This window comes from Heterodontus francisci, unplaced genomic scaffold (genome assembly GCF_036365525.1).
Source record: "Heterodontus francisci isolate sHetFra1 unplaced genomic scaffold, sHetFra1.hap1 HAP1_SCAFFOLD_2174, whole genome shotgun sequence".
NCBI lineage: Eukaryota > Metazoa > Chordata > Chondrichthyes > Heterodontiformes > Heterodontidae > Heterodontus > Heterodontus francisci.
This window is the reverse complement of record NW_027141341.1, coordinates 2191-29157: the sequence shown is the minus strand read 5'-3', so window position 1 is coordinate 29157 and position 26967 is coordinate 2191. Positions and strand designations below refer to the sequence as shown.

General features: G+C 54.6%; 1 long non-coding RNA gene across 1 annotated transcript; it reads left to right on the top strand.

Annotated features, from left to right (window-relative positions):
- The first annotated feature begins 2342 nt into the window (after window positions 1-2342).
- On the top strand, window positions 2343-26967 carry LOC137362857 (uncharacterized). The gene is made up of 3 exons (XR_010972693.1): window positions 2343-2427; window positions 17664-17726; window positions 26882-26967. It is a non-coding gene; the product is annotated as an uncharacterized lncRNA (long non-coding RNA).

The window sequence follows — 26967 nt, the reverse complement described above, 5'->3', positions numbered from 1 at the left end:
TCTTTTATTTTTTTTAAAGTCCAATATGAGCCCCAGCGATGATGTCTTTGGTCAGAATTCTTCTCCCTTCATCCCGATGTCCTTTGCCTCCATGTCTTCACCACTGGGTGAGCTCCACATGTTGGTCCACACCACAACTGGTTACATTTTACTTATGAACTGAAATACAGGAGATACTAATAAAAGCCTCGCAGCATAATACCAAATGCCTTACATGGGCGGCACAGTGGCGCAGTGGTTAGCACCACAGCCTCACAGCTCCAGCGACCTGGGTTCAATTCTGGGTACTGCCTGTGTGGAGTTTGCAAGTTCTCCCTGTGTCTGCATGGGTTTTCGCCGGGTGCTCCGGTTTGCTCCCACCTCCAAAAGACTTGCAGGTGATAGGTAAATTGGCTGTTGTAAATTGCCCCTAGTGTAGGGAGGTGATAGGGAATATGGGATTACTGTAGGGTTAGTATAAATGGGTGGTTGTTGGTCGGCACAGACTCGGTGGGCCGAAGGGCCTGTTTCAGTGCTGTATCACTAAATAAATAAAAAAATTAATAGTCTGCTCCTGGGTTGGTTCCAGAACGTATTGTTCTAAGAAACTGTCCTTCATACACTCTATGAACTCATCCTCCAGGCTACTTTCGGCAATGTGATTACTCCAGTTGATCTGAAGATTAAAATCACCCATGATTATTGCAGGACCTTTCCTTCAATCCTGCATAGATTTATATTCTGTCCTACAGTGTAACTACTCCCACCAATGACTTCTTTCCTTTGCTATTTCTTATCTCCTCCCAAACTGATCATACATCTTGATCTTCCAAGTCAAGATCATTTCTCACTATTGTACTGATCTAATCCTTTATTAACACCTCCTTTTCCTTTCTTATCATTCTGAAATGTGAAATACCCTTGAATATTCTGTTCCCACCGTTGGTCAACTTGCAACTACATCTCTGTAATGGCTATCATCTCATGCCATTTATTTCTATTTGTGCTATCAATTAATTCATCCATCTTATGAATGCTGCATGGATTCACATAAAGGGCCTTTAATTCTGTCTTTTTACCATTTTTCCCCACTCTGACTTTATTTGCTGGTGCACTCTTCTGTTTGTGCTCTCTGTCCCTTCCTGTCACACTCTAGTTATCATTACCTGTATCGCTACCCTGCATTATTGCCCTCTCCTTTCTTGTTAACTTTCTAAATTTCTGCTCAGCTGAACCCTCTCCCCCTGCCATATTTAATTTAAAACCCTCTCTACAGCTCTAATTATATGACTTGCCAGAGCACTGATCTCCGTGCAGTTCAGGTGAAGGCTGTCCCAACGGTTACAGCTCCCTCTTTCCCCAGTATTGGTGCCAGTGCCCCATAAATTGAAACCCATTTCTCCCAGACCAATCTTGAACCAAGCGTTCAACCCTCTGACCTTATTTACCGTATGCTAATTTGCTTGTGGCCCAGGTAGTAATCCAGACATTATTACTTTTGTGATGCTGCTTTTTAATTTAGCCCCTAGCCACTCATACTCCCTCAGCAGATCCTCTTTCTTAGTCTTACTTATGTCGTTGGTACTGACATGGACCACGACAACTGGATCCTTCGTCTCCCCTTTGCAAGGGATAAGGGGAGAAAGCGGGAACTGGGTACTGAGTTTGCATGATTAGCCATGATCGTATTGAATGGCGGAGCTGGCTCGAAGGGCCGAATGGCCTAGTCCTATTTTTCTATGTTTCTTCCACTCCAAGTTCCTCTCCAGCCCCAAGGAGATGTGCTTAAACCTGGGTATTGACTTTTGTTCATTATAGTTCCGTAGACACTTTGTTGAACACGGTACTGCATTGTCTCCTCCCCTCCTCATAGAATCATGGAGCCCAATTAGCCCGTTATGTTTGTGCCAGCTCTCGAAAAGAACTGTTCATTTAGTTTCACCCCTTGTTCTTTCTCTATAGCCCTGTAAGTCTTTTCTTTTTAATTGAAAGTCCCTATTAAATCTCCTTCCACCAGCTTTTCAGACATGGCATTCCAAATCATAACTCACTGTGTTTAACAAAAAAAAACTCCTCATTACTCCCCTGCCACTGGAATTTTGCCAATTATCTGATATTTGTGTTCTCTGGGTAACAAATTCCCTTCCATATCATGGGATGAGAATATGTGGTGTATGGAATATGTGGTATAATATGCAGTATTCCTGAGGACCGACTCATTTCCTTGCCTTGAATTTCTTGTAACTGTACAGAAATGATCTTGGGATCAGAACTGAGCTGAACCATGTCTCCGGCGAGAAGGCACGTTGTGCTGGAAACTTGCTCTCATCGGCTGCTTGTCTGCTTGTGTTTTGCAGGGTGTGGTGGAGTTTTCCTTGTGTCTGCTTTTTGCCAAGCTGGTCAGTTACACATTCCTTTTCTGGCTCCCAATGTATCTCGCCACTAAAGGCAAGTAGCAGTGTCACCAACTGTGGTTGCAGTGACTTGAATTAGTGTTAGAATTATTACAGGCATGCACTGATGTATTTGAAATAAAAACAGAAAGCGCTGGAAATACTCAGCAGGTCAGGCAGCATTTGTGGAGAGAGAAACAGAATTAACATTTCAGGTCTGTGACCAGAACTAGCAAAGGTTAGAAATGTATTAGATTTTAAGCAAGTGAAAGGGGGTCGGAGGACGACAACAAAAGGGAAGGTGTGTGACAGGGCAGAGGGCAGGAGAGATTAAATAACAAAGCTTTCATGGGACAAAGGCAAAGAGCGTGTTAATGCTTGTGGTGAAAGACAAAGCATTAGTCCAGTGAGAGTGTTAATGGCAGAATAATGAGCAGCTGTGTCCAAAAGCACAACATGAAAAACCAGCACATGGTTAAAAAATAAAATAATTTTAAAAAGCATTTAAAAAAAGGCCAGTCGTGCTCTGAAGTTATTGAACTCAATGTTGAGTTCACAAGGTTGTAGAGTGCCTAATCGAAAGATCAGGTGCTGCTCCTCGAGCTTGTGTTGATGCTCCCTGGAACACTGCAGCAGGCCAAAGACAGAAATATGGGCATGAGAACAAGTTGAAATAACAAGAAACCGGAAGCTCGGACTGATGCTTTCGGACTGAGCAGAGGCGTTCTGCAAAGCGGTCACCCAATCTGTGTTTGGTCTCCCCAATGTAGAGGAGACCACATTGTGAGCAGTGAATACTGTATACTAAATTGAAAGAAGTACAAGTAAATCACTGCTTCACCTGGAAGGAGTGTTTGGGGCCTTGGGTGATGAGGAGAGAGGAGGTAGAAGGGCAGGTATTACATTTCCTGCAATTGCAGGGGAAGGTGCTGTGGGAAGGAGGTGTGTCGGGGTGTCGTGGAGGGAACGGTCCCTTCGGAATGCTGACGGGAGGGGAAGGGAAGATGCGTTTGGTAGTGGCATCACACTAGAGGTGGTGGAAATGGCGGAGGATGATCCTCTGGATGTGAAGGCTGGTGGGGTGGAAAGTGAGGACAAGGGGAACCCTGTCGTGGTTCTGGGAGGGAGGGGAAGGGGTGAGGGCAAAAGTGCGGGAAATGGGCCGGACACGGTTGAGCGCTCTGTCACAGTGGGGGGGAATCCTCGATTGAGGAAAAAGGAAGACATATCAGAAGCGCTGCTGTGGAAGATAGCATCATCAGATGTGTCAGAAACTGGGAAAATGGAATGGAGTCCTTCCAGGAAACAGGGTGAGAGGAAGTGAATTCAAGGTAGCTAGCTGTGGGAGTCGATGGGCTTGTAATGTCTATCCCCAGAGATAGAGACTAAGAAGTCTAGGAAGGGAAGGGAAGTGTCAGAGAGGGACCACGTAAAGGTGAGAGAACAAAGAACAGGACAGCACAGGAACAGGTCATTCGGCCCTCCAAGCCTGCGCCGATCTTGATGCCTGCCTAAACTAAAACCTTCTGCACTTCCGGGGACTCAACCGTGTCCGGCCCATTTCCCGCACTTCTGCCCTCACCCCTTCCCCTCTATTCCCATCCTATTCATGTATTTGTCAAGATGCCTCTTAAACGTCATTATCGTACCTGCTTCCACCACTTCCCCCAGCAGCAAGTTCCAGGCTCTCACCACCCTCTGTGTAAAGAACTTGCCTCACACATCCCCTCTAAACTTTGCCCCTCTCACCTTAAACCTATGTCCCCGAGTAACTGACTCTTCCACCCTGGAAAAAGCTTCTGACTATCCACTCTGTCCATGCCGCTTAGAACTTTGTAAACCGCTATCATGTCGCCTCTCCACCTCCGTCGTTCCAGTGAAAACAATCCGAGTTTATCCAACCTCTCCTCATAGCTAATGCCCTCCAGACGAGGCAACATCCTGGTAAACCTCTTCTGTACCCTCTCCAAAGCCTCCACGTCCTTCTGGTAGTGTGGCAACCAGAATTGCACGCAATATTCCAAGTGTGGCCTAACTAAAGTTCTGTACAGCTGCAGCATGACTTGCCAATTTTTATACTCTATGCCCCCGACCGATGAAGGCAAGCATGCCGTATGCCTTATTGACTACCTTATCCACCTGCGTTGCCACTTTCAGTGACCTGTGGACCTGTGCGCCCAGATCTCTCTGCCTGTCAATACTCCTAAGGGTTCTGCCATTTACTGTATACTTCCCACCTGCATTAGATCTTCCAAAATGCATTACCTCACATTTGTCCGGATTAAACTCCATCTGCCATTTCTCCGCCCAAGTCTCCAACCAATCGATATCCTGCTGTATCCTCTGACAATCCTCATCACTGTCCGCAACTCCACCAACCTTTGTGTTGTCCGCAAACCTAGTAATCAGACCAGCTACATTTTCCTCCAAATCATTAAAAGATGCTACAAACAGCAAAGGTCCCAGCACTGATCCCTGCGGAACACCACTAGTCACATCACTCCATTCAGAAAAACACCCATCCACTGTTACCCTCTGTCTTCTATGACCGAGCCAGTTCTGTATCCATCTTGCCAGCTCACCTGAAAGGAAGAGAAAAAGTTTTTTGTTAAAGCGTCAGATAAGACAAAGGATGAAATGAAACTGTGGAATAGAACAGCTTTGAGATAAGGCGAGGCGGTGTTTCTGGAGAGAGAGGTCCATTGTGGACATGTGGCAGTATATGGCACTAAGTGTGGATTCCTTATCAATCTGTTGGTCATTTTTTGCTGTTTTTTATATTCTGTCCAATCGTCTTACCTGCCTCCCATCCTTACGCAATTATAAGCTTTTTCTTCAAGTTTGATACTGTCTCGAACTGTTTTAGTTAACCATGGATGGGGGGGTCCCACCCTTGGAATTTTTCTTTCTCATTGAAATGTATCTATTCTGTGTATTCTGAAATATCCCCTTAAATGTCTGCCATTGCATCTCTATTGATCTATCCCTTCACCGGATTTTCCAGTTCACTTTAGCTAGCTCGGCTTTCATGCCCTCATAATTGCCCTTAGTTAAGTTTAAAATACTAGGCCTGGACCCACTCTCCTCTCCCTCAAACTGAATGTAAAAATGAATCATATGATCGCTGCGACAATGGGGCGCCTTAACTATGAGGTCATTAATTCTATCTCGTTGCACAATACCAGGTCTAAAATAGCCTGCTCTCTGGTTGGCTCCAGAACATATTGTTCCAAGAAATTATCCTGAAAACATTCTATGTACTCATCATCTAGGTTGCCTCTGCCCATCAGATTTTTCCAGTCTATATGGAGGTTAAAATCGCCCATAATTATCGCTGTACCTGTCTCTCTGCTCCCGCCGTGCTCCTCTCTATCTCTGCTCCCGCCGTGCTCCTCCCTCTCTCTGCGCAGCCGCCGTGCTCCTCTTGCTCTCTCCGCTCCGCTCCCGCCATGCTCCTCTCTGTCTCCGTTCCGCTCCCGCCATGTTCCACTCACTCTCCGCTCCGGCTGTGCTCCTCTCTCTCTCTCCGCTCCCGCCGTGCTCCTCCCTCTCTCCGCTCCCGCCGTGCTCCACTCTCTCTCCGCTCCCGCCGTGCTCCACTCTCTCTCCGCTCCCGCCGTGCTCCACTCTCTCTCCGCTCCCGCCGTGCTCCACTCTCTCTCCGCTCCCGCCGTGCTCCACTCTCTCTCCGCTCCCGCCGTGCTCCACTCTCTCTCCGCTCCCGCCGTGCTCCACTCTCTCTCCGCTCCCGCCGTGCTCCACTCTCTCTCCGCTCCCGCCGTGCTCCACTCTCTCTCCGCTCCCGCCGTGCTCCACTCTCTCTCCGCTCCCGCCGTGCTCCACTCTCTCTCCGCTCCCGCCGTGCTCCACTCTCTCTCCGCTCCCGCCGTGCTCCACTCTCTCTCCGCTCCCGCCGTGCTCCACTCTCTCTCCGCTCCCGCCGTGCTCCACTCTCTCTCCGCTCCCGCCGTGCTCCACTCTCTCTCCGCTCCCGCCGTGCTCCACTCTCTCTCCGCTCCCGCCGTGCTCCACTCTCTCTCCGCTCCCGCCGTGCTCCACTCTCTCTCCGCTCCCGCCGTGCTCCACTCTCTCTCCGCTCCCGCCGTGCTCCACTCTCTCTCCGCTCCCGCCGTGCTCCACTCTCTCTCCGCTCCCGCCGTGCTCCACTCTCTCTCCGCTCCCGCCGTGCTCCACTCTCTCTCCGCTCCCGCCGTGCTCCACTCTCTCTCCGCTCCCGCCGTGCTCCACTCTCTCTCCGCTCCCGCCGTGCTCCACTCTCTCTCCGCTCCCGCCGTGCTCCACTCTCTCTCCGCTCCCGCCGTGCTCCACTCTCTCTCCGCTCCCGCCGTGCTCCACTCTCTCTCCGCTCCCGCCGTGCTCCACTCTCTCTCCGCTCCCGCCGTGCTCCACTCTCTCTCCGCTCCCGCCGTGCTCCACTCTCTCTCCGCTCCCGCCGTGCTCCACTCTCTCTCCGCTCCCGCCGTACTCCACTCTCTCTCCGCTCCCGCCGTGCTCCCCTCTCTCTCTCCGCTCCCGCCGTGCTCCCCTCTCTCTCTCCGCTCCCGCCGTGCTCCCCTCTCTCTCTCCGCTCCCGCCGTGCTCCTCTCTCTCTCTCCGCTCCCGCCGTGCTCCCCTCTCTCTCCGCTCCCGCCGTGCTCCCCTCTCTCTCCGCTCCCGCCGTGCTCCACTCTCTCTCTCTCCGCTCCCGCCGTGCTCCACTCTCTCTCTCTCCTCTCCCGCCGTGCTCCACTCTCTCTCTCTCCGCTCCCGCCGTGCTCCACTCTCTCTCTCTCCGCTCCCGCCGTGCTCCACTCTCTCTCTCTCCGCTCCCGCCGTGCTCCACTCTCTCTCTCTCCGCTCCCGCCGTGCTCCACTCTCTCTCCGCTCCGCTCCCGCCGTGCTCCTCTCGCTCTCTCCGCTCCGCTCCCGCCGTGCTCCTCTCGCTCTCTCTGCTCCGCTCCCGCCGTGCTCCTCTCGCTCTCTCCGCTCCGCTCCCGCCGTGCTCCTCTCGCTGTCTCCGTTCCGCTCCCGCCGTGCTCCTCTCTCTCTCTCCGCTCCCGCCGTGCTCCTCTCTCTCTCTCCGCTCCCGCCGTGCTCCTATCGCTCTCTCCGCTCCCGCCGTGCTCCTCTCTCTCTCTCCGCTCCCGCCGTGCTCCTCTCTCTCTCTCTCCGCTCCCGCCGTGCTCCCCTCTCTCTCCGCTCCCGCCGTGCTCCCCTCTCTGTCCGCTCCCGCCGTGCTCCCCTCTCTCTCTCCGCTCCCGCCGTGCTCCCCTCTCTCTCTCCGCTCCCGCCGTGCTCCTCTCTCTCTCTCCGCTCCCGCCGTGCTCCCCTCTCTCTCTCCGCTCCCGCCGTGCTCCCCCTCTCTCTCTCCGCTCCCGCCGTGCTCCTCTCTCTCTCTCCGCTCCCGCCGTGCTCCCCTCTCTCTCCGCTCCCGCCGTGCTCCCCTCTCTCTCCGCTCCCGCCGTGCTCCACTCTCTCTCTCTCCGCTCCCGCCGTGCTCCACTCTCTCTCTCTCCTCTCCCGCCGTGCTCCACTCTCTCTCTCTCCGCTCCCGCCGTGCTCCACTCTCTCTCTCTCCGCTCCCGCCGTGCTCCACTCTCTCTCTCTCCGCTCCCGCCGTGCTCCACTCTCTCTCTCTCCGCTCCCGCCGTGCTCCACTCTCTCTCCGCTCCGCTCCCGCCGTGCTCCTCTCGCTCTCTCCGCTCCGCTCCCGCCGTGCTCCTCTCGCTCTCTCTGCTCCGCTCCCGCCGTGCTCCTCTCGCTCTCTCCGCTCCGCTCCCGCCGTGCTCCTCTCGCTGTCTCCGTTCCGCTCCCGCCGTGCTCCTCTCTCTCTCTCCGCTCCCGCCGTGCTCCTCTCTCTCTCTCCGCTCCCGCCGTGCTCCTATCGCTCTCTCCGCTCCCGCCGTGCTCCTCTCTCTCTCTCCGCTCCCGCCGTGCTCCTCTCTCTCTCTCTCCGCTCCCGCCGTGCTCCCCTCTCTCTCCGCTCCCGCCGTGCTCCCCTCTCTGTCCGCTCCCGCCGTGCTCCCCTCTCTCTCTCCGCTCCCGCCGTGCTCCCCTCTCTCTCTCCGCTCCCGCCGTGCTCCTCTCTCTCTCTCTGCTCCCGCCGTGCTCCCCTCTCTCTCCGCTCCCGCCGTGCTCCCCTCTCTCTCCGCTCCCGCCGTGCTCCCCTCTCTCTCCGCTCCCGCCGTGCTCCCCTCTCTCTCCGCTCCCGCCGTGCTCCCCTCTCTCTCCGCTCCCGCCGTGCTCCCCTCTCTCTCCGCTCCCGCCGTGCTCCCCTCTCTCTCCGCTCCCGCCGTGCTCCCCTCTCTCTCCGCTCCCGCCGTGCTCCCCTCTCTCTCCGCTCCCGCCGTGCTCCCCTCTCTCTCCGCTCCCGCCGTGCTCCCCTCTCTCTCCGCTCCCGCCGTGCTCCCCTCTCTCTCCGCTCCCGCCGTGCTCCCCTCTCTCTCCGCTCCCGCCGTGCTCCCCTCTCTCTCCGCTCCCGCCGTGCTCCCCTCTCTCTCCGCTCCCGCCGTGCTCCCCTCTCTCTCCGCTCCCGCCGTGCTCCCCTCTCTCTCCGCTCCCGCCGTGCTCCCCTCTCTCTCCGCTCCCGCCGTGCTCCCCTCTCTCTCCGCTCCCGCCGTGCTCCCCTCTCTCTCCGCTCCCGCCGTGCTCCCCTCTCTCTCCGCTCCCGCCGTGCTCCCCTCTCTCTCCGCTCCCGCCGTGCTCCCCTCTCTCTCCGCTCCCGCCGTGCTCCCCTCTCTCTCCGCTCCCGCCGTGCTCCCCTCTCTCTCCGCTCCCGCCGTGCTCCCCTCTCTCTCCGCTCCCGCCGTGCTCCCCTCTCTCTCCGCTCCCGCCGTGCTCCCCTCTCTCTCCGCTCCCGCCGTGCTCCCCTCTCTCTCCGCTCCCGCCGTGCTCCCCTCTCTCTCCGCTCCCGCCGTGCTCCCCTCTCTCTCCGCTCCCGCCGTGCTCCCCTCTCTCTCCGCTCCCGCCGTGCTCCCCTCTCTCTCCGCTCCCGCCGTGCTCCCCTCTCTCTCCGCTCCCGCCGTGCTCCCCTCTCTCTCCGCTCCCGCCGTGCTCCCCTCTCTCTCCGCTCCCGCCGTGCTCCCCTCTCTCTCCGCTCCCGCCGTGCTCCCCTCTCTCTCCGCTCCCGCCGTGCTCCCCTCTCTCTCCGCTCCCGCCGTGCTCCCCTCTCTCTCCGCTCCCGCCGTGCTCCCCTCTCTCTCCGCTCCCGCCGTGCTCCCCTCTCTCTCCGCTCCCGCCGTGCTCCCCTCTCTCTCCGCTCCCGCCGTGCTCCCCTCTCTCTCCGCTCCCGCCGTGCTCCCCTCTCTCTCCGCTCCCGCCGTGCTCCCCTCTCTCTCCGCTCCCGCCGTGCTCCCCTCTCTCTCCGCTCCCGCCGTGCTCCCCTCTCTCTCCGCTCCCGCCGTGCTCCCCTCTCTCTCCGCTCCCGCCGTGCTCCCCTCTCTCTCCGCTCCCGCCGTGCTCCCCTCTCTCTCCGCTCCCGCCGTGCTCCCCTCTCTCTCCGCTCCCGCCGTGCTCCCCTCTCTCTCCGCTCCCGCCGTGCTCCCCTCTCTCTCCGCTCCCGCCGTGCTCCCCTCTCTCTCCGCTCCCGCCGTGCTCCCCTCTCTCTCCGCTCCCGCCGTGCTCCCCTCTCTCTCCGCTCCCGCCGTGCTCCCCTCTCTCTCCGCTCCCGCCGTGCTCCCCTCTCTCTCCGCTCCCGCCGTGCTCCCCTCTCTCTCCGCTCCCGCCGTGCTCCCCTCTCTCTCCGCTCCCGCCGTGCTCCCCTCTCTCTCCGCTCCCGCCGTGCTCCCCTCTCTCTCCGCTCCCGCCGTGCTCCCCTCTCTCTCCGCTCCCGCCGTGCTCCCCTCTCTCTCCGCTCCCGCCGTGCTCCCCTCTCTCTCCGCTCCCGCCGTGCTCCCCTCTCTCTCCGCTCCCGCCGTGCTCCCCTCTCTCTCCGCTCCCGCCGTGCTCCCCTCTCTCTCCGCTCCCGCCGTGCTCCCCTCTCTCTCCGCTCCCGCCGTGCTCCCCTCTCTCTCCGCTCCCGCCGTGCTCCCCTCTCTCTCCGCTCCCGCCGTGCTCCCCTCTCTCTCCGCTCCCGCCGTGCTCCCCTCTCTCTCCGCTCCCGCCGTGCTCCCCTCTCTCTCCGCTCCCGCCGTGCTCCCCTCTCTCTCCGCTCCCGCCGTGCTCCCCTCTCTCTCCGCTCCCGCCGTGCTCCCCTCTCTCTCCGCTCCCGCCGTGCTCCCCTCTCTCTCCGCTCCCGCCGTGCTCCCCTCTCTCTCCGCTCCCGCCGTGCTCCCCTCTCTCTCCGCTCCCGCCGTGCTCCCCTCTCTCTCCGCTCCCGCCGTGCTCCCCTCTCTCTCCGCTCCCGCCGTGCTCCCCTCTCTCTCCGCTCCCGCCGTGCTCCCCTCTCTCTCCGCTCCCGCCGTGCTCCCCTCTCTCTCCGCTCCCGCCGTGCTCCCCTCTCTCTCCGCTCCCGCCGTGCTCCCCTCTCTCTCCGCTCCCGCCGTGCTCCCCTCTCTCTCCGCTCCCGCCGTGCTCCCCTCTCTCTCCGCTCCCGCCGTGCTCCCCTCTCTCTCCGCTCCCGCCGTGCTCCCCTCTCTCTCCGCTCCCGCCGTGCTCCCCTCTCTCTCCGCTCCCGCCGTGCTCCCCTCTCTCTCCGCTCCCGCCGTGCTCCCCTCTCTCTCCGCTCCCGCCGTGCTCCCCTCTCTCTCCGCTCCCGCCGTGCTCCCCTCTCTCTCCGCTCCCGCCGTGCTCCCCTCTCTCTCCGCTCCCGCCGTGCTCCCCTCTCTCTCCGCTCCCGCCGTGCTCCCCTCTCTCTCCGCTCCCGCCGTGCTCCCCTCTCTCTCCGCTCCCGCCGTGCTCCCCTCTCTCTCCGCTCCCGCCGTGCTCCCCTCTCTCTCCGCTCCCGCCGTGCTCCCCTCTCTCTCCGCTCCCGCCGTGCTCCCCTCTCTCTCCGCTCCCGCCGTGCTCCCCTCTCTCTCCGCTCCCGCCGTGCTCCCCTCTCTCTCCGCTCCCGCCGTGCTCCCCTCTCTCTCCGCTCCCGCCGTGCTCCCCTCTCTCTCCGCTCCCGCCGTGCTCCCCTCTCTCTCCGCTCCCGCCGTGCTCCCCTCTCTCTCCGCTCCCGCCGTGCTCCCCTCTCTCTCCGCTCCCGCCGTGCTCCCCTCTCTCTCCGCTCCCGCCGTGCTCCCCTCTCTCTCCGCTCCCGCCGTGCTCCCCTCTCTCTCCGCTCCCGCCGTGCTCCCCTCTCTCTCCGCTCCCGCCGTGCTCCCCTCTCTCTCCGCTCCCGCCGTGCTCCCCTCTCTCTCCGCTCCCGCCGTGCTCCCCTCTCTCTCCGCTCCCGCCGTGCTCCCCTCTCTCTCCGCTCCCGCCGTGCTCCCCTCTCTCTCCGCTCCCGCCGTGCTCCCCTCTCTCTCCGCTCCCGCCGTGCTCCCCTCTCTCTCCGCTCCCGCCGTGCTCCCCTCTCTCTCCGCTCCCGCCGTGCTCCCCTCTCTCTCCGCTCCCGCCGTGCTCCCCTCTCTCTCCGCTCCCGCCGTGCTCCCCTCTCTCTCCGCTCCCGCCGTGCTCCCCTCTCTCTCCGCTCCCGCCGTGCTCCCCTCTCTCTCCGCTCCCGCCGTGCTCCCCTCTCTCTCCGCTCCCGCCGTGCTCCCCTCTCTCTCCGCTCCCGCCGTGCTCCCCTCTCTCTCCGCTCCCGCCGTGCTCCCCTCTCTCTCCGCTCCCGCCGTGCTCCCCTCTCTCTCCGCTCCCGCCGTGCTCCCCTCTCTCTCCGCTCCCGCCGTGCTCCCCTCTCTCTCCGCTCCCGCCGTGCTCCCCTCTCTCTCCGCTCCCGCCGTGCTCCCCTCTCTCTCCGCTCCCGCCGTGCCCCCCTCTCTCTCCGCTCCCGCCGTGCCCCCCTCTCTCTCCGCTCCCGCCGTGCCCCCCTCTCTCTCCGCTCCCGCCGTGCCCCCCTCTCTCTCCGCCCCCGCCGTGCCCCCCTCTCTCTCCGCCCCCGCCGTGCCCCCCTCTCTCTCCGCCCCCGCCGTGCCCCCCTCTCTCTCCGCCCCCGCCGTGCCCCCCTCTCTCTCCGCCCCCGCCGTGCCCCCCTCTCTCTCCGCCCCCGCCGTGCCCCCCTCTCTCTCCGCCCCCGCCGTGCCCCCCTCTCTCTCCGCCCCCGCCGTGCCCCCCTCTCTCTCCGCCCCCGCCGTGCCCCCCTCTCTCTCCGCCCCCGCCGTGCCCCCCTCTCTCTCCGCCCCCGCCGTGCCCCCCTCTCTCTCCGCCCCCGCCGTGCCCCCCTCTCTCTCCGCCCCCGCCGTGCCCCCCTCTCTCTCCGCCCCCGCCGTGCCCCCCTCTCTCTCCGCCCCCGCCGTGCCCCCCTCTCTCTCCGCCCCCGCCGTGCCCCCCTCTCTCTCCGCTCCCGCCGTGCCCCCCTCTCTCTCCGCTCCCGCCGTGCCCCCCTCTCTCTCCGCTCCCGCCGTGCCCCCCTCTCTCTCCGCTCCCGCCGTGCCCCCCTCTCTCTCCGCTCCCGCCGTGCCCCCCTCTCTCTCCGCTCCCGCCGTGCCCCCCTCTCTCTCCGCTCCCGCCGTGCCCCCCTCTCTCTCCGCTCCCGCCGTGCCCCCCTCTCTCTCCGCTCCCGCCGTGCCCCCCTCTCTCTCCGCTCCCGCCGTGCCCCCCTCTCTCTCCGCTCCCGCCGTGCCCCCCTCTCTCTCCGCTCCCGCCGTGCCCCCCTCTCTCTCCGCTCCCGCCGTGCCCCCCTCTCTCTCCGCTCCCGCCGTGCCCCCCTCTCTCTCCGCTCCCGCCGTGCCCCCCTCTCTCTCCGCTCCCGCCGTGCCCCCCTCTCTCTCCGCTCCCGCCGTGCCCCCCTCTCTCTCCGCTCCCGCCGTGCCCCCCTCTCTCTCCGCTCCCGCCGTGCCCCCCTCTCTCTCCGCTCCCGCCGTGCCCCCCTCTCTCTCCGCTCCCGCCGTGCCCCCCTCTCTCTCCGCTCCCGCCGTGCCCCCCTCTCTCTCCGCTCCCGCCGTGCCCCCCTCTCTGTCTACTCCTGTATTCTCATCTCTCTCTCCGCTCCTGCCGTGCTCCTTGCTCTGTCTCTCTCTCGCTCTGTCTCTGGTCTCCGACTCTGGGCTTTTGGCACACTTCATAAACCTCCCCTCCTGCCGTGCTCCTCTCTTTCTGCTCCTGTCATTCTCACTCTCTCTCTCCCTCCGCTCCTGCTGTGCTCGTCTCTCTCCATTCCTACCATTCTCTTCTCTCTCTCGCTCTGTCTCTGGTCTCCGTCTCTGGGATTTTGGCACACTTCATAAACCTCCCCTCCTGACGTGCTACTCTCTTTCTGCTCCTGTCATTCTCCTCTCTCTCTCTCCCTCCCCTCCCGCCGTGCTCCTCTCTCTCTCTTTCCGCTCTCGCCGTGATCCTCTCTCTCTCCGCTCCCGCCGTGCTCCTCTCTCCCCGCTCCCGCCATGCTCCTCTCTCTCTCCCCGCACTCGCCGTGCTCCTCTCTCTCTCTCCGCTCCCGCCGTGCTCCTCTATCTCTCTCCGCTCCCGCAGTGCCCCTCTCTCTCTCTCCGCTCCCGCCGTGCCCCTCTCTCTCTCTCCGCTCCCGCCGTGCCCCTCTCTCTCTCTCCGCTCCCGCCGTGCTCCTCTCTCTCTCTCCGCTCCCGCCGTGCTCCTCTCTCTCTCTCTCTCTCCGCTCCCGCCGTGCTCCTCTCTCTCTCTCCGCTCCCGCCGTGCTCCTCTCTCTCTCTCTCCGCTCCCGCCGTGCTCCTCTCTCTCTCTCCGCTCCCGCCGTGCTCCTCTCTCTCTCTCCGCTCCCGCCGTGCTCCTCTCTCTCTCTCCGCTCCCGCCGTGCTCCTCTCTCTCTCTCCGCTCCCGCCGTGCTCCTGTTTCGCTCTCTTTCTGCTCCCGCCGTGCTCCTCTCTGTCTGCTCCTGCCTTTCTCATCTCTCTCTCCGCTCCTGCCATGCTTCTCTCTCTCGCTCTGTCTCTGGACTCCGACTCTGGGCTTTTGGCACACTTCATAAACCTCCCCTCCTGACGTGCTGCTCTCTTTCATGCACCTGTCTCTCTCTCTCTCCGCTCCCGCCGTGCTCTCTCTGCTCCCGCCGTGCTCCTGTTTCGCTCTCTTTCTGCTCCCGCCGTGCTCCTCTCTGTCTGCTCCTGCCTTTCTCCTCTCTCTCTCTCCGCTCCCGCCCTGCTCCTCTGTCTCAGGTCTGCGACTCTAGGTTTTTGCCATGCTTTTTAAACCTCCGCTCCCGCCGTGCTCCTATCTCTCTCTCTGCTCCTCTCTCTCTCTCTCTCTCGCTCGCTTGCTCGCTCTCTCTCGCTCTGTCTCTCTCGCTCTGTCTCCGGTTCAGATACCTGTAATCTTGGGTGGATTCAAAATATAGAGGGTGAAACTTCAGTTGGACTTCATGTGGAATAAGTCAGAGCTGGAGACAGTGGCTGAGGAAGGGGATGTGGCTGTGAAAATGTTTTTTGGTAGACACTTTATCAAACACCAGGAAGGAAACAGAAAGCAATGAATGTAAACAAGGTAAAAGAGACAAACTGAAATCCTGTTGGAGAGAGGAGCAGAACTTCAAGGTAGGCATTCCTGGAAAAGAAGTGGCAGTGAATTAATCACTAAAACAAAAGCAAAATACTGCAGGTGCTGGAAATCTGTAATAAAAACTGTAAGTGCTGGAAATACTTATCAGGTCAGACAGCATCTTTTATCACAACTGGCAAAGGTTAGAAAAGTATTAGGTTTTAAGCAAGTGAAGGGGGGTTGGCGGTGGGGAAGAGAACAAAAGGGAAGGCGTGCAATAGGGCAGAGGGCAGGAGCAGTTAACTAACAAAGCTGTCTTGGCAAAGAGTGTGTTAATGCTTGTGGTGAAAGACAAAGCATTAGTCCAGAGAGAGTACTAATGGCAGAATAATGAGCAGCTGTGTCCAAAAGCACAACATGAATATAGGCACATGCTTAAAAACATTTTTTTTTTAATTTAAAAAGACAATAAGGCTAGTCATACTCTGAAATTATTCAAATTAATGTTCAGTCTGCAAGGCTGCAGTGTACCTGATCGGAAGATCAGGTGCTGCTCCCTGAGCTTGTGTTGATGTTCACTGGAACACTGCAGCAGGCCAAAGACACAAATGTTGGCTTGAGAGCAGGGTGGGGTGTTGAAATGGCAAGTGACCGGAAGCTTGGGCTCATGCTTTTGGACTGAGCGGAGGTGTTTCGCAAAGCGGTCACCCAATCTACATTTGGTCTCCTCAATGTAGAGGAGACCGCATTGTGAGCAGCGAACGCAGTATACTACATTGAAAGAAGTACAAGCAAATCACTACTTCACCTGAAAGGAGTGATTGGGACCTTGGATAGTGAGGAGTGAGGAGGTAAATGGGCAGATATTAGACCTCCTGCGATTGCATGGGATGGTGCTGTTGGAAGGGACCAAAGTATCGGGTGGACCAAGGTATCGCAGAGGGAACGATCCCTTCGGAATGCTGGCAGGGAATGATCCCTTTGGAATGCTGATGGGGAGGGGAAGATGTGTTTTGTGGAGGCATCATACAAGAGGTGGTCGAAATGGTGGAGGATGATCCTTTAGATGTGAAGACTGGTGGGGTGGAAAGTGAGGACAAGGGGAACCCATCACGGTTCTGGGAATGAGCGAAAGGGTGAGGACAGAAGTGTGGGAAATGGGTCGGACATGGTTGAGGGCCCTGTCAACCACATTAGGGGGGAATGCTCGGTTGAGGAAAAAGGAAGACATATCGGAAGCGTTGTTGTGGAAGGTTGCTGATGTGCTTGATGTTGGTTAAAAATGCAGCTCTTCCTCTAATGAATTGTACAGCACCGGAAGTGGCATCATCGTACCCATTATAATGCAGCAGCAGCAACTTGCCCTTTTTAAGGGTGTGTGCCAGTGTACCACTTATGTTCCTGGTCTAGTAATCTAGAGAGTTCATATCCCACCATTGCAATTTGAGAATTTGAATTTAGTTTAATATATTTTTAGGAATCTAGACAATAAAAACTGTGATCACTAAAAGTGACATGCAACTGTTAGAAGAACCCAGCTCGTTCACTCATGTTCTTTAGGAAAGGAAACCTGCAGTCCTTATCAGGTCTTGCCTATGTGCAATATTTTCTGAAAAGTGCGCAAGTGTGCGGCTGCACAGGAAGCCACAGGCTGCTCATGAATTGCCTCCTTTAGGATACCACACATGTTGCAAAGAAATTTCAAGTTACCGTGCGGACTGCACACAGCAAAGAAAATTTAGAGGGGCACCTGTATGTGCCTCCAGTCCCATACCAATGTGGTTGGTTCCTAACTGCCCTATGAAGTGGCCCAACAAATCTCAGTTTTTCAACTAGTGATGGTGTAGTGGTAATGCCATTGAACCAGTAATCTAGAGACTCAGGCTAATGCCCTGGCGACATCACTGCAAATCCCACCATGGCAGCTGGTAGAATTTAATTTCAATTAATAAAAAATATCTGGAATTGAAAGCTAGTCTCAGTAATGGTGCCATGAAACTATCATTGGTTGTCGTAAAAACCCATCTGGTTCACTAATGTCCTTTCGGGAAGGAAATCTGCTGTCCTTACCCGGTCTGGCCTACATGTGACTCCAGACCCACAGCAATGTGGTTGATTCTTAACTGCCTCTGAAATGGCCGTGCAAGTTGCTCAGTTATCAAGGGCATTTAGGGATGGACAATAAATGCTGACCTTACCTGTGACACCCACATCCCATGAAAGAATAAACAAAAGGGTAATAAATGTTGGCCTTGCCAGCGATGCCTACTTCCCACGAATGAATGAAAAAATGGTGCAGCACCAGGACCAGTTCAACCTTTATTGGACAAAATAAAGGGGCGGCGCAGTGGTTAGCACCGCAGCCGCACAGCTCCAGCGACCTGCATTCAGTTCTGGGTACTGCCTGCGTGGAGTTTGCAAGTTCTCCCTGTGACAGTGTGGGTTTCCTCCGGGTGCTCCGGTTTCTTCCCACAGCCAAAGACTTGCAGGTTGATAGGTAAATTGGCCATTATAAATTGCCCCTAGTGTAGGTAGGTGGTAGGAGAATGGTGGGGATGTGATAGGGAACATGGGATTAATGTAGGATTAGTATAAATGGGTGGTTGTTGGTCGTCACAGACTCGGTGGGCAGAAGGGCCTGTTTCAGTGCTGTATCTCTAAATAAAATAAAAACATTTTTAAAAATCAGTTGATTATAAACCACGCCTGAAAATGGCATTCCCTTATTACATGATTTGGCAGATGGCATTGAGAAGTCTGCATTTACCTTGAATTTGAATATTTATCTGCTTTCCAATTTAATTCATTTTCTTTTTCCAGAGCACTTTGATGCCAAAAAGGCTGGAGATCTTTCAACACTGTTTGACGTAGGTGGAATCATAGGTACGAGTCTGCCAAATTACTTTATTTCTTTATAATGTTTGATGAAGGAAAGAGACCATATGTCTTCAGGAAACTGGTCACATAACCAGAGTTATTGTTTATATGTGGAAGGTTTCAGTAATCTTGGTGTGTTCTGCATTGAGATAACTATTAATCATAGGGATTTGATGGGGTGGGGTTCATCCCTCACCTGGTCTCCATGGAAACTGAATCCCGCACCTGGTCTCAATGGGAACGGAATCCCTCAACTAGTGTTTTGCCCTCTTCCTGCCATGCCCTTTCTCTCTTCTCTTTCCTTTTCCACTTCATGTCTTTTCTCCTGCTCTACCCCCTTTCTTTTACTTTTTTCACTTGCTCACATTTTCTTTTCTTTTCTTTCCCGAATCTTTCTTTTTCCTTTCTTTCAGTCTATGCATTCCCTCTTATGCTACCTGTCTCTCGTACACACTCTTACTCATTTTCCTTTATTATTACATTTACCTTTTCCTTTGCGTTCTTTTTTTACCTTCCTGTCTCTTAGTCATTTTCTTTCGTCCTTTCTCTCTGTGTATGCATAGATGCCTTTTGCCATCTCGCCACCCAGAATTGCTTTGTCAGATCATATTAGCAAAGGAGATTTGTAGGTAGAATCAGGAGTTTGTGGGTAATCACCAACAGAGTTGCATCAAACAATGTTAAACAGGAGTCACGTTGAAACATGGAAAATTTACGGTATCAAAGGAGACCATTTGGCCCATCTCTTGCCCGTCAAAAAAGAGCTTTCCAGCCTAATCCTGCTTTGCAGCTCTTGGTCTGTAGCAGCCCTGTATGTTACGGCATTCCAAGTGCATATGCAAGTATTGTTTTGAATACGATGAGGGTTTCTGTCTCTTCCAGCCTTTTGGGCAGTGAGTTCCAGAGCCCCACCACCTTCTGGGTGAAAACATTTCTCCTCAAATCTCCTCTAATTTTTCGACCAATAACTTCAAATCTAAACCCTCTGTTTCTTGACCTCTCTGCTAATAAGTCCCTTCATATCCATTCTGTTTAGGTCCCTCATAATTTTATACACCTTGATTAAATCTCCCCTCAGTCTCCTCTGTTCCAAAGAAAACAACCCCAGCCTATCCAAACTTTCCTCATAGCTAAAATTCTCCATTCCTGACAATCTCCTCTGTACCCTCTCCAGTGTGATCACATCCTTCCTGTAATACAGTGACCGGAGCTATACACAGTACTCTAGCTGTAGCCTAACTAGTGTTTTATACAGTTCTAGTATAGAATCATAGAATGGTTATAGCACAGAAGGAGGCCCTTCGGCCCATTGTGTCCATGCCACCTCTCTGCAAGAGCAAATCAGCTAACCTCTGCCCTTTCCCTGTAAAAATTTTTCTCTTCAGGTGCTTATCCAATCCACTTTAGAAAGCCCCAATTGAACCTGCCTCCACCACACACTCACAGTGCATTCCACATCCTAAACACTCACTGAACCTGCCTCCACCACACACTCAGACAGTGCATTCCAGATCCTAAACACTCACTGAACCTGCCTCCACCACACACTCAGACAGTGCATTCCAGATCCTAAACACTCACTGAACCTGCCTACACCACACTCTCAGACAGTGCATTCCACATCCTAAACACTCACTGAACCTGCCTCCACCACACACTCAGACAGTGCATTCCAGATCCTAAACACTCACTGAACCTGCCTCCACCACACTCTCGGGCAGTGCATTCCAGATCCTAAACACTCACTGAACCTGCCTCCACCACACTCTCTGAGACAGTGCATTCCAGATCCTAATCACTCACTGAATCTGTCTCCACCACACTCTCAGGCAGTGCATTCCAGATCCTAAACACTCACTGAACCTGCCTCCACCACACTCTCAGACAGTGCATTCCACATCCTGAACACTCACTGAACCTGCCTCCACCACACTCTCTGAGACAGTGCATTCCAGATCCTAACCACTCACTGAATCTGTCTCCACCGCACTCTCAGGCAGTGCATTCCAGATCCTAAACACTCACTGAACCTGCCTCCACCACACTCTCTCAGACAGTGCATTCCACATCCTGAACACTCACTGAACCTGCCTCCACCACACTCTCAGACAGTGCATTCCAGATCCTAACCACTCACTGAACCTGCCTCCACCACACTCTCAGACAGTGCATTCCAGATCTTAAACACTCACTGAACCTGCCTCCACCACACTCTCAGGCAGTGCATTCCAGATCCTAAAACCTCACTGAACCTGCCTCCACCACACTCTCAGACAGTGCATTCCAGATCCTAAACACACACTGAACCCGCCTCCACCACACTCTCAGACAGTGCATTCCAGATCCTAAACACTCACTGAACCTGCCTCCACCACACTCTCAGGCAGTGCATTCCAGATCCTAAACACTCACTGAACCTGCCTCCACCACACTCTCAGACAGTGCATTCCAGATCCTAAACACTCACTGAACCTGCTTCCACCACACTCTCAGGCAGTGCATTCCAGATCCTAAACACTCACTGAACCTGCTACCACCACACTCTCTGACAGTGCATTCCAGATCCTAAACACTCACTGAACCTGCCTACACCACACTCTCAGACAGTGCATTCCACATCCTAAACACTCACTGAACCTGCCTCCATCACACACTCAGACAGTGCATTCCAGATCCTAAACACTCACTGAACCTGCCTCCACCACACTCTCTCAGACAGTGTATTCCAGATCCTGAACACTCACTGAACCTGCCTCCCACCACACTATCAGGCAGTGCATTCCAGATCCTGAACACTCACTGAACCTGCCTCCACCACACTCTCGGGCAGTGCATTCCAGATCCTAAACACTCACTGAACCTGCCTCCACCACACTCTCAGGCAGTGCATTCCAGATCCTAAACACGCACTGTGTAAAAAAAATTTTCATGCTGCTATTGGTTCTTTTGCCAATTAACTTAAATCAGTGTCTTCTGGTTCTCGACCCTTGCACCAGTGGGAACAGTTTCTCTCGATCTACTCTGTCCAGATTGCTCATGATTTTGAACAGCTCTATCAATCTCCTCTCAAAATTCTCCCCTCTAAGAACAAACCCAGCTTCTGTAACCTGTCCATGTAACTGATGTTCATTAAGGAGTGCAGGAGAGCATGCTTAAAAATGAGGTATCAACCTGGTGAAGCCAAACATAGGACCACATGTATGCCAAACAGTGGAAGCAGCACGCAATAGACAGAACTAAGCAATCCCACAACCGACAGATCAGATCTAAGCTCTGCAGTCCTAGCACATCCAGTCATGAATGTTCGTGGACAATTAAACAATTAACGCAGGAGGAGGCTCCACAAATATCTGAGGCCATTCAGCCCATAGTGTCTGCACCGGCTCTCCGAATGAACATTTCGCGTAATGCTATTCTTCCACCTTCTCCCCATAACACTACACATTCTTCCTTTTCAGATAACAGTCTAATTCCCTTTTGAATGCCTCTATTGAAACTGCCTCCACCAAACTTGCAGGCAGTGCATTCGAGACCTTAAACACTCGCTATGTGAAGTTTTTCCTCATGTCACTTTTGCCAATCACTTTAAATCTGTGCCCTCTCATTCTCAATCTTTTCACAAGTGGGAACAGTTTTTCCTATCCACTGTGTCCAGATCCCTCATGATTTTGAATACCTCTAGTAAACCTCCCCTCAGCCTTCTCTTCTCCAAGGCAAACAATCTGTTGAGAAGGTGATGGTGAGCTGCCAATCAAGTGGGCTGCTTTGTCCTGGATGGTGTTGAGCTTCTCGAGTGTTGTTGGAGCTGCAGCAATCCAGGCAAATGGAGAATATTCCATCACACTCCTGACTTGTGCCTTGTAGATGGTGGACAGGCACTGGGAAGACAGGAGGTGAGTTACTCCCTGCAGAATTCCCACCAGCCTCTGACCAGCTCTTGTAGCCACGGTACTTATATGGCTGGTTTAGTTCAGTTTCAGGTTAATGGTAAGCCCCCAGGATGTTGATGGTGGAGAATTCAGTGATGGTAATACCATTGAATGTCAAGGGGAGATGGTTAGATTCTCTGTTGTTGGAGATGGTCATTGCCTGGCACATGTGTGGCACCAATGTTATTTGCCACTTATCAGTCCAAGACTGGATATTGTCCAGGTCTTGCTGCATCTCTACATGAGCTGCTGCGGTATTTGAGAGTCGTGATTGGTGCTGAACATTGTGCAATCATCAGTGAGCATCCCCACACCTGACCTTATAATTGAAGGAAGGTCATTGATGAAGCAGTTGAAGATAGTTGGGCCTAGGACACTACTCTGAGAAACTCCTGCAGTGATGTCCTGGAGCTCAGATGATTGACCTCCAACAACCACAACCACCTCTATGCTCGCTATGACTCCAACCAGCGGAGGGTTTTCCCCCTGATTCCCATTGACCTCAGTTTTGCTAGGGCTCCTTGGTGCCATACTCGGTCAAATGCTGCCTTGATGTCAAGGGCAGTCACTCTCACCTCACCTGTTCAGGTTTTATCAACTTTAAGTACAGCCAACTTTTCTATTTTAGCCCATCCAGTGTCTGAAGTACCTTCTCTTTAACAATGACTTTGGCAGCAACTGCTTCCTTGGTAAAGACGGATGCAAAGTACTCATTTCGTAACTCAGCCATGTCCTCTGCCCTCCTGCATAAATCCCCCTTTTGGTCCTTAATTGGTCCCGCCACTCCTTTTTTTTTACTATTTATATGCCTGTCGAAGACTTTTGGTTCCCTTTTATGTTAGCTGCCAGTCTCTTCTCATACTCTGTCTTTGCCTATCTGATTTCCTTTCTCATTTCCCTTCTGAACTTTTTATATTCCGTCCCCAGAGGAACTGGTGCTCTCCTCAGTATTCAGAAATGAATACTGGCTAGAGAGCCATATGTACTCATGGGCCCCCTGCATTACCTTCCTGGTCCTTCTTGACTGCCTGACAATCACCCTTTCTACCTGTACGTCCTTAAGCTGCATGTTATCCATGAAACCCTCAGCCTAGCTATTCCACTGCAGTGATGCCAGCTGCTGTTGAAGCTCCGAAACCCGGAGCTCTAGCCACTCCCAACACTTCCTGCACATGTGGTGGTCCAGGATGCAAGAAGTGCCTTGGAGTTCCCACATTGCACAGGATGTAGATTCCACGGGACAGAGGTGCCTTGCCATGACTCTATTTATTGGACTAACTGAGCTTAACAGAAATAAACTACAGGTTTATTAGAAACATCTTTAAAAAAAACAGCTACCCACCAATCAGCACCTCCCCTTGTGCTGACGTCACTTAGTTTTTCTTTAAATTTTGGTCCCTGATACTCACTTGTTCTACTGCTCCGACCCTGAACTCCTTCAGGTTCGGGCTCCTGACCACCAGGCTTTCGGAACAACCGATCACATACCTTCTGTCCTGTGCTGTCATCCTTGATTTTTTTTTATTGATTTGTTCTTGTAGTGCTCTTGCTGACTCTGTTCCACACCTGAAGCTAAAGACCAGTTCTATGAACAACTCCATAACATCATTAGCAGCATCCCCAACACCGAACACCTATTCCTGCTGGGGGACTTTAATGCCAGGGTTGGGGCCGACCATGACTCATGGCCCTCCTGCCTTGGGCGCTATGGCGTTGGAAGGATGAATGAGAACGGGCAGAGACTGCTTGAGTTGTGTACCTATCATAACCTCTGCATCACCAACTCGTTCTTTCACACTAAACCCTGTCACCAGGTTTCATGGAGGCACCCAAGATCACGTCGTTGGCACCAGCTAGACCTCATTGTCACAAGGCGAGCCGCCTTAAACAGTGTTCAAATCACACGCAGCTTCCACAGTGCGGACTGCGACACCGACCACTCCCTGGTGTGCAGCAAGGTTAGACTCAGACCAAAGAAGTTGCATCATTCCAAGCAGAAGGGCCACCCGCGCATCAACACGAGCAGAATTTCTCACCCACAGCTGTTACAAAAATTTCTAAATTCACTTGTAACAGCCCTTCAAAACACTCCCACAGGGGATGCTGAGACCAAGTGGGCCCACATCAGAGACGCCATCTATGAGTCAGCTTTGACCACCTACGGCAAAAGTGCGAAGAGAAATGCAGACTGGTTTCAATCTCATAATGAAGAGCTGGAACCTGTCATAGCCGCTAAGCGCATTGCACTTTTGAACTACAAGAAAGCCCCCAGCGATTTAACATCCGCAGCACTTAAAGCAGCCAGAAGTACTGCACAAAGAACAGCTAGGCGTTGCGCAAACGACTACTGGCAACACCTATGCAGTCATATTCAGCTGGCCTCAGACACCGGAAACATCAGAGGAATGTATGATGGCATGAAGAGAGCTCTTGGGCCAACCATCAAGAAGATCACCCCCCTCAAATCTAAATCGGGGGACATAATCACTGACCAACGCAAACAGATGGACCGCTGGGTTGAGCACTACCTAGAACTGTACTCCAGGGAGAATGCTGTCACTGAGACTGCCCTCAATGCAGCCCAGCCTCTACCAGTCATGGATGAGCTGGACATACAGCCAACCAAATCGGAACTCAGTGATGCCATTGATTCCCTAGCCAGCGGAAAAGCCCCTGGGAAGGACAGCATTACCCCTGAAATAATCAAGAGTGCCAAGCCTGCTATACTCTCAGCACTACATGAACTGCTATGCCTGTGCTGGGACGAGGGAGCAGTACCCCAGGACATGCGCGATGCCAACATCATCACCCTCTATAAAAACAAAGGTGACCGCGGTGACTGCAACAACTACCGTGGAATCTCCCTGCTCAGCATAGTGGGGAAAGTCTTTGCTCGAGTCGCTCTGAACAGGCTCCACGTCTACCCTGAGGCACAGTGTGGCTTTCGTGCAGAGAGATCGACTATTGACATGCTGTTCTCCCTTCGTCAGATACAGGAGAAATGCCGTGAACAACAGATGCCCCTCTACATTGCTTTCATTGATCTCACCAAAGCCTTTGACCTCGTCAGCAGACGTGGTCTCTTCAGACTACTAGAAAAGATCGGATGTCCACCAAAGCTACTAAGTATCATCACCTCATTCCATGACAATATGAAAGGCACAATTCAACATGGTGGCTCCTCATCAGAGCCCTTTCCTATCCTGAGTGGTGTGAAACAGGGCTGTGTTCTCGCACCCACACTTTTTGGGATTTTCTTCTCCCTGCTGCTTTCACATGCGTTCAAATCCTCTGAAGAAGGAATTTTCCTCCACACAAGATCAGGGGGCAGGTTGTTCAACCTTGCCCGTCTAAGAGCGAAGTCCAAAGTACGGAAAGTCCTCATCAGAGAACTCCTCTTTGCTGACGATGCTGCTTTAACATCTCACACTGAAGAGTGCCTGCAGAGTCTCATCGACAGGTTTGCGTCTGCCTGCAATGAATTTGGCCTAACCATCAGCCTCAAGAAAACGAACATCATGGGGCAGGATGTCAGAAATGCTCCATCCATCAATATTGGCGACCACGCTCTGGAAGTGGTTCAAGAGTTCACCTACCTAGGCTCAACTATCACCAGTAACCTGTCTCTAGATGCAGAAATCAACAAGCGCATGGGTAAGGCTTCCACTGCTATGTCCAGACTGGCCAAGAGAGTGTGGGAAAATGGCGCACTGACACGGAACACAAAAGTCCGAGTGTATCAGGCCTGTGTCCTCAGTACCTTGCTCTATGGCAGCGAGGCCTGGACAACGTATGCCAGCCAAGAGCGACGTCTCAATTCATTCCATCTTCGCTGCCTTCGGAGAATACTTGGCATCAGGTGGCAGGACTATATCTCCAACACAGAAGTCCTTGAAGCGGCCAACACCCCCAGCTTATACACACTACTGAGTCAGCGGCGCTTGAGATGGCTTGGCCATGTGAGCCGCATGGAAGATGGCAGGATCCCCAAAGACACATTGTACAGCGAGCTCGCCACTGGTATCAGACCCACCGGCCGTCCATGTCTCCGTTATAAAGACGTCTGCAAACGCGACATGAAATCGTGTGACATTGATCACAAGTCGTGGGAGTCAGTTGCCAGCATTCGCCAGAGCTGGCGGGCAGCCATAAAGACAGGGCTAAATTGTGGCGAGTCGAAGAGACTTAGTAGTTGGCAGGAAAAAAGACAGAGGCGCAAGGGGAGAGCCAACTGTGCAACAGCCCCAACAAACAAATTTCTCTGCAGCACCTGTGGAAGAGCCTGTCACTCCAGAATTGGCCTTTATAGCCACTCCAGGCGCTGCTTCACAAACCACTGACCACCTCCAGGCGCGCATCCATTGTCTCTCGAGATAAGGAGGCCCAAAAGAAGAGTGCTCTTGCTGACTCCCTGCTTTTGCCTGTTGGTCCCCAGCACTGATTCCTCTAACCTTCACTCTCTCTGACATCCCTGCTCTTATATTCTATGCCTCGGTTAATAAAGGAAAGTATCTGTTTGCCTTCATAATCACCTAAACTGCCTGCCCTGCTACCTTCAAGGATCTGTGGACATGCACTCCAAGGTCCCTTTGTTCCTCTATGCTTCTCAGTATACTACCATTTGTTATGTATTCCATTACCTTCTTTGCTCTCCCCATCTCACACTTCTCCAGATTAAATTCCACCTGACCAGACCATTGATAGCTTCCTGCAGTCTGCAGCTTTTCTCCTCACTATCAACCACACGGCCAATTTTCAATCATGCCCTTATCGGAAACAACCTTGCAGTATAAAAATACCTGTCGACCATTGCCCTTTGTGTGTAAACACCAACAGTCGCAGCAAACAATGTTAAACAGGAATGGGCATATAAACACCAACAAAGTAAATACCTAAATAGCAAAAAACATATCTACAGCTGTTTCTTCAGATAGAGCTTCAGTATGAGTCAGTTTAAAAGGTTTTCCACTTTAGTGTCAGCTAGATTGCTGTAACCTAGCAAGAATTAATTCCAATTTTCCCCTCTGTTGCTTTGCATGCTACAGTTGTCGATATTACATCTCATTGCAGTCAAATACACTACATGTGCAATACCTGGAGTGTGCTGAATTGCGACAGCTCAAGTGATAGTGTCCCATAAATGTGCGTTTGTAAGCTGAGATCTGTGCGGGATAGCACTGCATGGTGACTGTTGACCGTCTGATGTTTGTGCTGCTGTATTTCTCTATCCAGGTGGAATCCTTGCAGGTGTGATATCTGATTACACAAGAAAGCGGGCGACCACTTGTGGAGTGATGTTACTGCTGGCAGCACCGACA